This window comes from Zingiber officinale, chromosome 7B (genome assembly GCF_018446385.1).
Source record: "Zingiber officinale cultivar Zhangliang chromosome 7B, Zo_v1.1, whole genome shotgun sequence".
Taxonomy (NCBI): domain Eukaryota; kingdom Viridiplantae; phylum Streptophyta; class Magnoliopsida; order Zingiberales; family Zingiberaceae; genus Zingiber; species Zingiber officinale.
The window spans coordinates 35,118,340-35,129,651 of NC_055999.1; positions in this window are offsets into that span (position 1 = coordinate 35,118,340).

An 11,312-nucleotide genomic window follows, 5' to 3' on the forward strand; every position below is an offset into this window, starting at 1 on the left:
TTTTGGCTCAGTTTGGGTTTAATTGTTTTTTTTTTCAGATTTATTATGGACTTTACCTTTAAATTAAATCCATAATATATATATACATATATATATATATATATATATGCCAGTGATGAGAACACCCAGAGCTTGACACGTTTCCTTCGAAATTTTGGCTCAGTTTGGGTTTAATTGCTTTTTTTTCAGATTTATTATGGACTTTACCTTTAAATTAAATCCATAATATATATATATATATATATATATATGCCCCTACTCTATTTTTCATTTATTTTTAAAATTTTTAAAAATAAAATATTTCTTAAAACATCTTAAATATATATATATTATACCCTATGAGCACATAAATTTTTTTATCTTGAATACTATAAACTAAGAGGAAAAATCTTATTAGCTTAAACTCATTATAATCTAACCTCTAATTCTTAAAATTTTAAATCTTAAATAAATAATACATATATATATATAGAGAGAGAGAGAGAGAGAGAAATTTATGTGTGATTCCATGGACATCATCAACAAATATTGCTACTTATCAATTAGAAGAATTTATAGACATTAAACATAATTTAGACATCTTTTCTAACGAACAACTAAATACTTTAAATCTAAGGAAAATATATAATCAAGGACTATTATCCTTTTTTACATCACTTTATAGACATCACAGGACACAACCACTTCATTTACCAGATGAAGGTGAAGAAAGATTTAATCTAATGACTGAAGAATTGGCACGAACACTTCTATAAAGAAAACACCACTACATACATTTAGGACTAATAGTATTTGGCCTAAGAGGACTTATTAGAAAAAATATAAGAGCCAAAGTATTTTTAGTCATTTATAACTCAAGATTTTTTGACAATGATAAGGCAATTATTGGACTTATTGAAGTAGATATGAATAGTAATTTAGGATTACCTATTTATGTCCAAACTTCAATATGACAATTCCAGACTTTATAGAACATATTAAAATTTCAGTACAAGCCAGAGGATATGGAGACTTTCAAAAACATAATATCCAAATAGACATAATCTTTCTAGGAAAAATAATGACAAATATTAACAATAGTTTTAAAGTTTATATTACTAATATCATTGATGATCCTGTCCGAATCGCCGAACCAAAGGACGCTGGGCACGTGGCGCGATCCTAGTCGATGGAGTGGATCTCCGGCTGGTCGAACGAAGCTCCGGCGATCCTGCACAAAAGTCGAGCCAGGAAGGGATTCCCGGCGGCGACCCTCCGACGCTCAAGTCAGGTAAGTGGTGGAAAAAGTGGCTGCCAAGCTTGTATTATGTGTACCTTTTGAGAAGTAAGAGACTCTTTATATAGGGCGGGGAAGGAACTAATGCACGTCCACCGAGGTGCATACGTGTCAGCAACCCATACCTTGGTATGCACTTGTCAGAGAGCTTACCTGACACCATACTGCTACAGTCCGAGCATGCCTTCGATGGGACAACAGGACACCCCGTTGTCAGATTAGGAGTATGGCGTAGCCATACGACTTGACGGCTGTCAGAAGATGTTCCCGTCTTTTACCCACCGCCCCGCCGGGACGCCCGTCCGGACGGCCTTAATTCCCGTCCCGGCCGGCCAGGCGAAGAACGTCGTCCAGACGGCCTTAATTCCCTGCGCCAGCCGGGCGGTACGTCCTTCCGCTCGGCCATTATGTACTGTTTCATTTGAGCGTCGGAACCCTAGTCCCTACCAGGGTGCCTTTTACTACCAGATGTCCCTTTCTTCCAAGTCCGATCGGCTTGTCCTTCTCCGGCGGGCCACTGGGCCCTTTGACCTCCCCGTGGCGTTGACCCCTCGTTATGGGGTTCCGGATTCTTACCACCGGATCACTTGCCTTCCCCTCGAGTCTAGTCGAAGGAGGTGAAGTCCGACTGACTGGACTGCCGATCTGACTGAGCAATGCTCATTGCATTAGGCCGCTCGGCCAGGCATAAGGATGCTTATCCGTTCGGCAGTATCTATCCGTCCGGCGATATCTTGTCCGTGCCTTGTGTTTTCTTGGAATCCACGTCCGCTGTTCTCCCATACTACTCATCACGTGCTCTGCGCACGGTAAGGGGAGCTCATTAAATGCGGCTAGTAACCGGCTGACACGTGACGATCGTGCGTTTGTCAGCGTAAGGCGGTTGCGTCACTTCCGATGGGACAGCCGCCGTTTGAAATGGACGGCTAGATGACCACCTCGATATCAATGACCTGGATCGGACGGTGGAGATTGCTCCCGGGCGGCGATATAAAGCCCTCGACTCCGTTTTTGCCGCATTTCGTCCTCCTCGTTTCCAGACACCTGTTGCTCCTCCTTTCGCCGGCGACCTTGTGCTCAAGCTTTCCGGCGACCATATGGCTTCTTCCGACCATCTCCCTCGCTTGTAAGACCCTTTTTCTCACTCCTGACGCTTTCTTCTTTCTGCTAATCGTCTCCTTCAGTCGATTTCCCTCCATTCCTTGCTTGAACTTTCCCTTTTAGTCCCGTATCCTTATTTGTCGACCATGACTAGCACCTCGCAGCCGACCGGCGGTGCTCCGGGTCTTTGGTACTCGAACATGGAAAGCCGGTTCGACGAGGAGGACGCCTTGCGCCTCACTCGAGCTTATGACCTGCCGATCGACCACCAAATAGTGTTAGCCACACTTGCCGATCGGCCTCACGATCCGCCGCCCGGCACTGTTGTTTTCTTCCGAGACCAATTTCTGGCCGGACTGCGTTTTCCACCCCACAAGTTTTTCTTAGAAGTTTACAATTATTTCCGCATTCCGCTCGGCCAGGTAGTTCTCAACTCTATTAGGTTGCTGAGCGGAGTGATAATTTTATTCAAACTGAACGGCATCCCCTTAGAACCAAAAACTTTCCACTACTTTTTTTATCCCAAGCAAGCCGAGTGGGGCACCTTTGTTTTCCAGTCTAGGATAGGCTTCGTCCTTTTTGATAATATGCCGAGCTCCAACAAACATTGGAAGGAGCATTTTTTCTATATACGTTTTCCCGAACGGCCAACTTTTCGCACCAAGTGGCAGACGGCGATGCCATCGCAACCGGGGCTCGGCAAATTTAGAGGTGACGCGGCCCACCTTCATGTAGCCGAACGGCTAGTTGGCCAGCGCTATCATATTGACAAGCTACTCCTCCCGGGAGTAATGCACATATTCGGCTTGTCCTCTACCACAGCCGATCTGCCCTGCAGCATGAGTAAGTTTCCTTATCTTCCCATTTGTTTTGTTCTAACTGATTTATTTTTTGCTCCTGCAGCTGAAGTCATGTGGCGCGCCAAAGCTACCGAGAAGCTCAAACTGAAGGCCGCTCAGATTGAGGCGGTGACGAACAAGGAGGCCGCCGAACGGGGCCTTGCTCCGGCTGATCCGGCCGGCGAAGAAGGTGAGGGGACACCAACTGTCCTCGAAGCCTCAGACGCCCCAGCCCCTCATGATGAGGCTGCAGGCGACATAGAACCTCCCACTGAAGCTGAGGTGGAGGGTCGTTCGGCCGATGATGTGCCGCTACGCACTCGGAAACGCCGACGACCAGAATCCGCCCCTGCCTCTACACTTGATGAGCCCCAACCCGAGCGGGGCGCGGGTGCACCGGTGTTGTCCGGGACGGTTTCCCTCGAGAGTACCCCGACCCCTTAGGGTTCTCCGAGGGCCAGCTCTGAGGTGCCGTCCTCCAGCCCTTCAAGAACTTTGCGCCGTATCAGGCGTTTGGGCGAGCTTCCTTCCTCATCCACCGGTAAGGCCGGTACTTCTCAGAGCGAGCCGAGCGGCTCGAACTTAATAAAGACCGTTCTGCGCCTCCCCTCAGAGGCGTACATGGCTGCTGCTGATCGGCCAGTGGTCCCCGAGCAGCAGATTACCCTGACGGGCCCTCTCGCACAAGCTTGGATAGATGCTCGGCGTCGAATAGCCAAGATGACTCCCGGGCAGCTCGGTGACAGCAACCTCCAACAGGCCACCGGGGTATGTTCTCCTTTTCTTTGTTTGCATATTCGAATTAAGTTTTTTAACCTGCACACATTTGCTGGCAGAACTGGGTGGAGCAGATCGCTATTAGTGATCGATTGGCCGAACTGGAAGACGAGTTGAAAAAACAAAAAGCTGCGGGGGATAATGGGCAGTCGACGACCGCTCTAGAGAAGTCCCAACAACTGCTGGATGCCGAGCGGAAAAGGGCGTCCGATCTGGCGAGCAAGGTCGTTCGGCTTGAGGCGATGCTCAAGCGACGGGATAAGGAGATCAAAACGGCGACCACTCGGAAGCAACAGGCCATCAATGATATGGATCGCATGAAGGTGGATATCAGGGGGCTGGAGCAACGCATCAAAGATTTGGACGCCCTGCTGACCACCGAGAAGGAGAGTCGCTCGGCTGATCTCCAGAGATTTGATGGGGACTTGAAGGAGCTTCAAGCTGCCAGTGATGCCACCCACGCCGCGCTCAAGGAATACCAAGAGGGGGAGTCGGCCTGCTCGGATGAAGTGAGGAAGGCGTTCCTCCGCTCGGAAGACTTCGGAGAGAAGTTTACCGACAAGATATCCCTCACTTTCGAGGAGGCGATCAAGGCGACGGTGGGCTATCTGAAGACCAAAGGCCACCTGCCTGCCGAGCTGACCATCCCCCCCGAGGATCTAGCGAGCGTGATGGACACCATCCCCGACGCTCTTTTTGATTTTGATGTGTGAGGAGCGTTTTTGTAAACTTTTTTTTGAATTCCCGCCGTTCGGCCCTACTTATCTCTGTAATGACTTTTTTAGCTTGCATAATAGATAATCTTCTGTTCCTTTCGCTTTTTATTTTGGCAAGAAATTTTTCCTTCGTCACAACTAAGTGTTCTTTAAAACTCTTCCGCTCGGCACCACGCTATGCCAGACAAGCGAATTGTCTTTAATGTCTTTCATCATGCGACTAAGCAGCCGCTCAGCGCGCGAACGTCGCTTGTTAACTTGTTTGCCCTTTTAATTCCGGTTAACCATCTTTTGCTTCGCGCCTCACCTCAAAGGGGTTTTCGCTGGATTTTCGCATGCGAGCCGCTCGGACGTTTACAGACACCGGCTCGTCTCTCGATCTTTAACGACGGAGCTCGTCGGCCTTCCGGTCGGACGTTTATAAACGCCGGCTCGTCTCTCGATCTTTAACGACGGAACTCGTCGGCCTTCCGGTTGGACGTTTATAGACGTCGGCTCGTCTCTCGATCTTTAACGTCGGAGCTCGACGGCGCGGATATTTATAACCGGTCGGCGCGGCTCTCGATCATTAGCGGCGGAGCTCGTCGATCTTCCGCTCGGACGTTTATAGACACCGGCTCGTCTCTCGATCTTTAACGTCGGAGCTCGATGGCGCGGATATCTATAGCCGGTCGACGCGACTCTCGATCTTTAGCGACGGAGCTCGTCGGTCTTCCGCTCGGACGTTTATAGACGTCGGCTCGTCTCTCGATCTTTAACGTCGGAGCTCGACGGCGCGGATATTTATAGCCGGACGGCGCGGCTCTCGATCTTTAACGACGGAGCTCGTCGGTCTTCCGCTCGGACGTTTATAGACGCCGGCTCGTCTCTCGATCTTTGCCGGAGCTCGGCAGGCGGATATTATAGCCGGTCGGCGCGGCTCTCGATCTTTAACGACAGAGCTCGTCGGTCTTCCGCTCGGACGTTTATAGACGCCGGCTCGTCTCTCGATCTATAACGTCGGAGCTCGACGGCGCAGATATTTATAGCCGGACGGCGCGACTCTCGATCTTTAAAGACGGAGCTCGTCGGTCTTCCGCTCGGACGTTTATAGACGCCGGCTCGTCTCTCGATCTTTAACGTCGGAGCTCGACGGCGCGGATATTTATAGCCGGACGGCGCGGCTCTCGATCTTTAACGACAGAGCTCGTCGGCCTTCCGGTCGGACGTTTATAGACGCCGGCTCATCTCTCGATCTTTAATGACGGAGCTCGTCGGCCTTCCGGTCGGACGTTTATAGACGCCGGCTCGTCTCTCGATCTTTAACGTCGGAGCTCGACGGCGCGGATATTTATAGCCGGTCGGCACGGCTCTCGATCTTTAGCGACGGAGCTCGTCGGTCTTCCGCTCGGACGTTTATAGACGCCGGCTCGTCTCTCGATCTTTAACGTCGGAGCTCGACGGCGCGGATATTTATAGCCGGTCGGCGCGGCTCTCGATCTTTAGCGACGGAGCTCGTCGGTCTTCCTCCGGGCGTTTATAAGCCCTCGCTCGATCTTTTACGCCGGAGCTCGACGGCGCGGATATTTATAGCGACGGCGCGGCTCCGATCTTAACGACGGAGCTCGTCGGTCTTCCGCTCGGACGGCGTTTATAGATGCCGGCTCGTCTCTCGATCTTTAACGCCGGAGCTCGACGGCGCGGATATTTATAGCCGATCGGCGCGGCTCTCGATCTTTAGGGGCTCGTCGGTCTTCCTTCGGGACGTTTATAGGCCGACTCGTCTCGATCTTTGCGCCGAGCTCGGCGGCGCGGATATTTATAGCGGTTGGCGCGGCTCTCGATATTTAGCGGCGGAGCTCGTCGATCTTCCGCTCGGGCGTTTATAGACGCCGGCTCGTCTCGATCTTTAACGTCGGAGCTCGATGGCGCGGATATTTATAGCCGGTCGGCGACTCTCGATCTTTAGCGACGGAGCTCATCCGGTCTTCCGCTCGGGCGTTTATAGACGCGTCGGCTCGTTTCCGATCTTTAACGTCGAGCTCGGCGCGGATTTTATAGCGGGCGACGCGCGGCTCTCGATCTTCGACGGAGTTCGTTGGTCTTCCGCCGGACGTTTATAGACGCGGCTCGTCTCTCGATCTTTAACGCCGGTCGTCGGCGTGGATATTTATAGCCGGTCGGCGGGCTCGATCTTTAACGACGGAGCTCGGTCTTCCGCTCGGGCGTTTATAGAGCGGCTCGCTCTCGATCTATAACGCCGGGCTCGGCGCGATATTTATAGCGGACCGCGACTCTCGATCTTTAAAGCGGAGCTCGTCGGTCTTCCCGCCGGACGCTTATAGACGCCGCTCGTCTCGATCTTTAACGCCGAGCTCGGCGCGCGGATATTTATAGCCGGACGCGCGGCTCGATCTTTAACGGCGAGCTCGTCGGCCTTCGGTCGGGCTTAAGGCCTATGGCCTTATCTCTTTCCATACATACGGGCTAGCTTCGGGCGTTTATAGGCGGCCGTCTCGATCTTTAACGCGTGAGCTCGACGGCGCGGATATTTATAGCCGGTCGGCACGGCTCTCGATCTTTAGCGATGGAGTTCGTCGGTCTTCCGCTCGGGCGTTTATAGACGCCACTCGTCTCTCGATCTTTAACGCTCGAGCTCGGCAGTGCGGATATTTATAGCCGTCGGTGCGGCTCTCGATCTTTAGCGGCGGGCTCACGTCGGTCTTCGCTTCGGAGCGTTTATAGGCGCCGCTCGTCTCTCGATCTTTAACGCCCGAGCTCGACGCGCGGATATTTATAGCTGACGGCGCGGCTCGATCTTTAACGGCGGGCTCGCGGTCTTCCCGCCGCGTTTATAGATGTCGGCTCGTCCTCGATCTTTACGTCTGAGCTCGGCGGCGGATATTTATAGCCGGTCGGCGCGGCTCCGATCTTTAAGACGGAGCTTGTCGGTCTTCCGCCGGGCTTATAGACGCCGACTCGTCTCGATTTTTAACGTGGAGCTCGGACCGCGGATATTTATAGCCGGACGGCGCGGCTCGATCTTCGCAGCGGAGCTCGTCGGTCTTCCGGCCGGAGACGCCGGCTTGTCTCTCGATCTTTAACGTCGGAGCTCGACGGCGCGAATATTTATAGCCGGTCGGCGCGGCTCTCGATATTTAACGACGGAGCTCGTCGGTCTTCCGATCGGACGTTTATAGACGCCGGCTTGTCTCTCGATCTTTAACGTCGGAGCTCGACGGCGCGGATATTTATAGCCGGACGGCGCTACTCTCGATCTTTAACGACGGAGCTTGTCGGTCTTCCGCTCGGACGTTTATAGACGCCGGTTCGTCTCTCGATCTTTAACGTCGGAGCTCGACGGCGCGGATATTTATAGCCGGACGGCGCGGCTCTCGATCTTTAACGACGGAGCTCGTCGGTCTTCCGCTCGGACGTTTATAGACGCCGGCTCGTCTCTCGATCTTTAACGTCGGAGCTCGACGGCGCGGATATTTATAGCCGGCCGGCGCGGCTCTCGATCTTTAACGACGGAGCTCATCGGCTCTTCAAGGCTAACTCCTTACCATGTCGAGCGGACTGGGCCTTCGTATCATATCCCGTGCTTGAACAATATTTATGCCCGGCCGAACAGCACGGGTTATTTGCTTACAAGTCTTTAAACTTATAAACCTCCCGGCCGATCGGCTCAGGGGCCTTCACTTTTAGAGCGCTTGGCTCGGATAATTTACCTCCGGCTGAACGGCACAGGGCCTTCACGTAGTAAGCCATTCGGCGGAGAATGCTCAATGTGTTTTCATCTTTTTGCTTCCTGCATTACAAGTATATAGGCGACTAGCATATACACAAAAATGGATTACATTCGTGCACCTTTCATCCAGCTCGATAAGGCTGGAGATGATTTGCACTCCACGGTCGATCCAGCTGTCGCCCGGCTTCATCTTCCAAATAATAGGCTCCCGAGCGGAGCTTTTCAATAACTTTGAAGGGGCCTGCCCACGGTGCCTCCAGTTTGCCTACGTCGCCGACCAGCCTGACTTTCTTCCAAACGAGATCGCCGACCTGGAATGATCTGGGGATTACTCGACGGTTGTAGTTCTGCTTCATCCGCTGCCGGTATGCCATCAGCCGAACGGACGCCTTGGCTCGCTCCTCTTCGACCAAATCCAGCTCCATGTCCCTCCGTTCGGCGTTGCCCTCATCATAGCTCTGGATCCGGACGGACTCAACGCCGACTTCCACCGGAATGACTGCCTCGCCGCCGTACACCAAATGGAACGGTGTGGCGCCCGTCCCTTCCTTTGGCGTTGTTCGGATGGCCCACAAGACGCCCGGCACTTCATCCGGCCAACTTCCTCCCAAATGGTCGAGCCGAGCACGCAAAATACGAAGGATTTCCCGATTGGCCACTTCGGCTTGACCGTTGCTCTGGGGATAGGCCACGGACGTGAAGTGTTGTTCGATGCCGTAGCTTTTGCACCAATCCTCTAGCACCTTCCCTGTGAACTGCCGCCCGTTGTCGGAAACCAATCGGCAAGGGATGCCGAATCGACAGATGATGTGTTGCCAGATGAATTTTTTAACCATCTGTTCGGTGATCTTTGCCAGCGGCTCGGCCTCCACCCACTTGGAAAAATAGTCGACCGCCACTAGTAAAAATTTCCTCTGCCCGGTCGCCATCGGAAATGGACCGACAATATCCATTCCCCATTGATCGAACGGGCATGAAACGGTTGATGCCTTCATTTCTTCGGCCGGTCGGTGGGAGAAGTTATGATATTTCTGGCACGAAAGGCATGTAGATACTGTCCGAGCGGCGTCTGCTTGTAAAGTTGGCCAAAAGTACCCGGCCAAGAGGATCTTCTTGGCCAACGAGCGGCCGCCCGGATGCCCCCCACATAATCCTTGATGTACTTCCTGTAGGATGTAGGCCGAGTCTTCCGAGCTCACGCATTTCAGCAACGGGCGAGAGAAAGCTTTCTTGTAAAGCTGATCGCCGATGAGTGTGAACCGACCGGCCCTCCTTCTTAGCAGTCGGGCTTCATACTCACTAGATGGTGTGGCGCCCGAGCGGAGGAACTCTATGATGGGTGTCCGCCAGTCGCTTGGAAATGTAAGGCCTTCCATCCGGTCGACGTGCGCTACTAACAGTACTTTTTCAATTGATTGCTGAATGGCGACCGACGTTATTGAGCTTGCGAGCTTGGCTAACTCATCAGCTGCTTGATTTTCTGCTCTGGGTATCTTCTGTACAATAACTTCTTTAAAATCAGCCTTGAGTTTCTCGAAGGCTTCAGCGTAGAGCTTGAGCCGAGCGCTATTGATTTCGAAGGTACCAGAGAGCTGCTGAGCGGCCAACTGCGAATCCGAGTGAAGAGTGACCCGACCGGCTCCCACATGCCGAGCTGCCTGCAAGCCAGCTATGAGGGCCTCGTACTCTGCTTCATTGTTGGTAGCTTTATAATCCAGCCGGACGGATAAGTGCATCTTCTCTTCTTGAGGGGAGAGTAACAATATCCCAATCCCGCTTCCGAGCCGTGTGGACGACCCATCCACATATATTCTCCACATAGCTTCTGGCTCCGGCCTTTGCACTTCAGTCACAAAATCGGCCAAGGATTGAGCTTTGATCGCCAAGCGGGGCTGGTATTGGATGTCAAATTCACTCAACTCCGTCGTCCATTTGATGAGCCGTCCGGATGCCTCTGGATTTAGTAGCACACGTCCGAGCGGGCTATTGGTTTTGACAACGATTGTGTGCGCTAGGAAGTATGGACGAAGGCGCCGAGCGGCGAGAACCAGAGCGAAAGCTAGCTTTTCGAGCCCGGTGTAGCGAGATTCAGCATCTTTTAAAATGTGACTAAGGAAATACACAGGCTCTTCTCCGCTCGACCTCACTAAGGCCGAGCCGATTGCATGCTCGGTTGAAGACAAGTACATATGAAGTGGCTCACCCGCAGTCGCCTTGGCTAATACCAGGAGGGAGTTCAGGTATGCCTTCAAATCTTCGAACGCCCGGTCGCATTCTTCGTCCCAGTGAAATTTTGTAGCTTTGCGTAAGATCTTGAAAAAAGGAAGGCTCCGGTCGGCGGTTTTGGAGATGAACCTAGACAGAGCGGTTATCCGACCGGTCAAACGCTGCACCTCCCTTGTATTTCTTGGAGGCGGCATATCTTGTAGAGCTTTCACCTTGCTGGGATTTGCTTCGATTCTCCGTTCAGTCACTATGTACCCCAGAAAACGCCCCCCTTTTGCTCCGAACAGGCACTTATGAGGATTTAGCTTGACTCCAAATTTGCGCAGCGTTCGGAAGGTTTCCTCCATGTCTTTGAAGAGATCTGCCGCTCGGACGGATTTGATGAGAATGTCGTCCACATAAACTTCTAGGTTCCGCCTGATCTGCTCTCTGAATACTTTATTCATTAAGCGCTGATATGTGGCTCCTGCATTTTTGAATCCGAACGGCATCACATTGTAGCAATAAGTGCCGTCGGCCGTCACGAAGCTGACTTTTTCTTGATCTTCACGGGCGAGTGGCACTTGGTGATAGTCCTGGTAGGCGTCGAGCATACAGATTAATTCGCAGCCAGCCGTAGAGTCTACCAGCTGATCTATCTGGGGCAA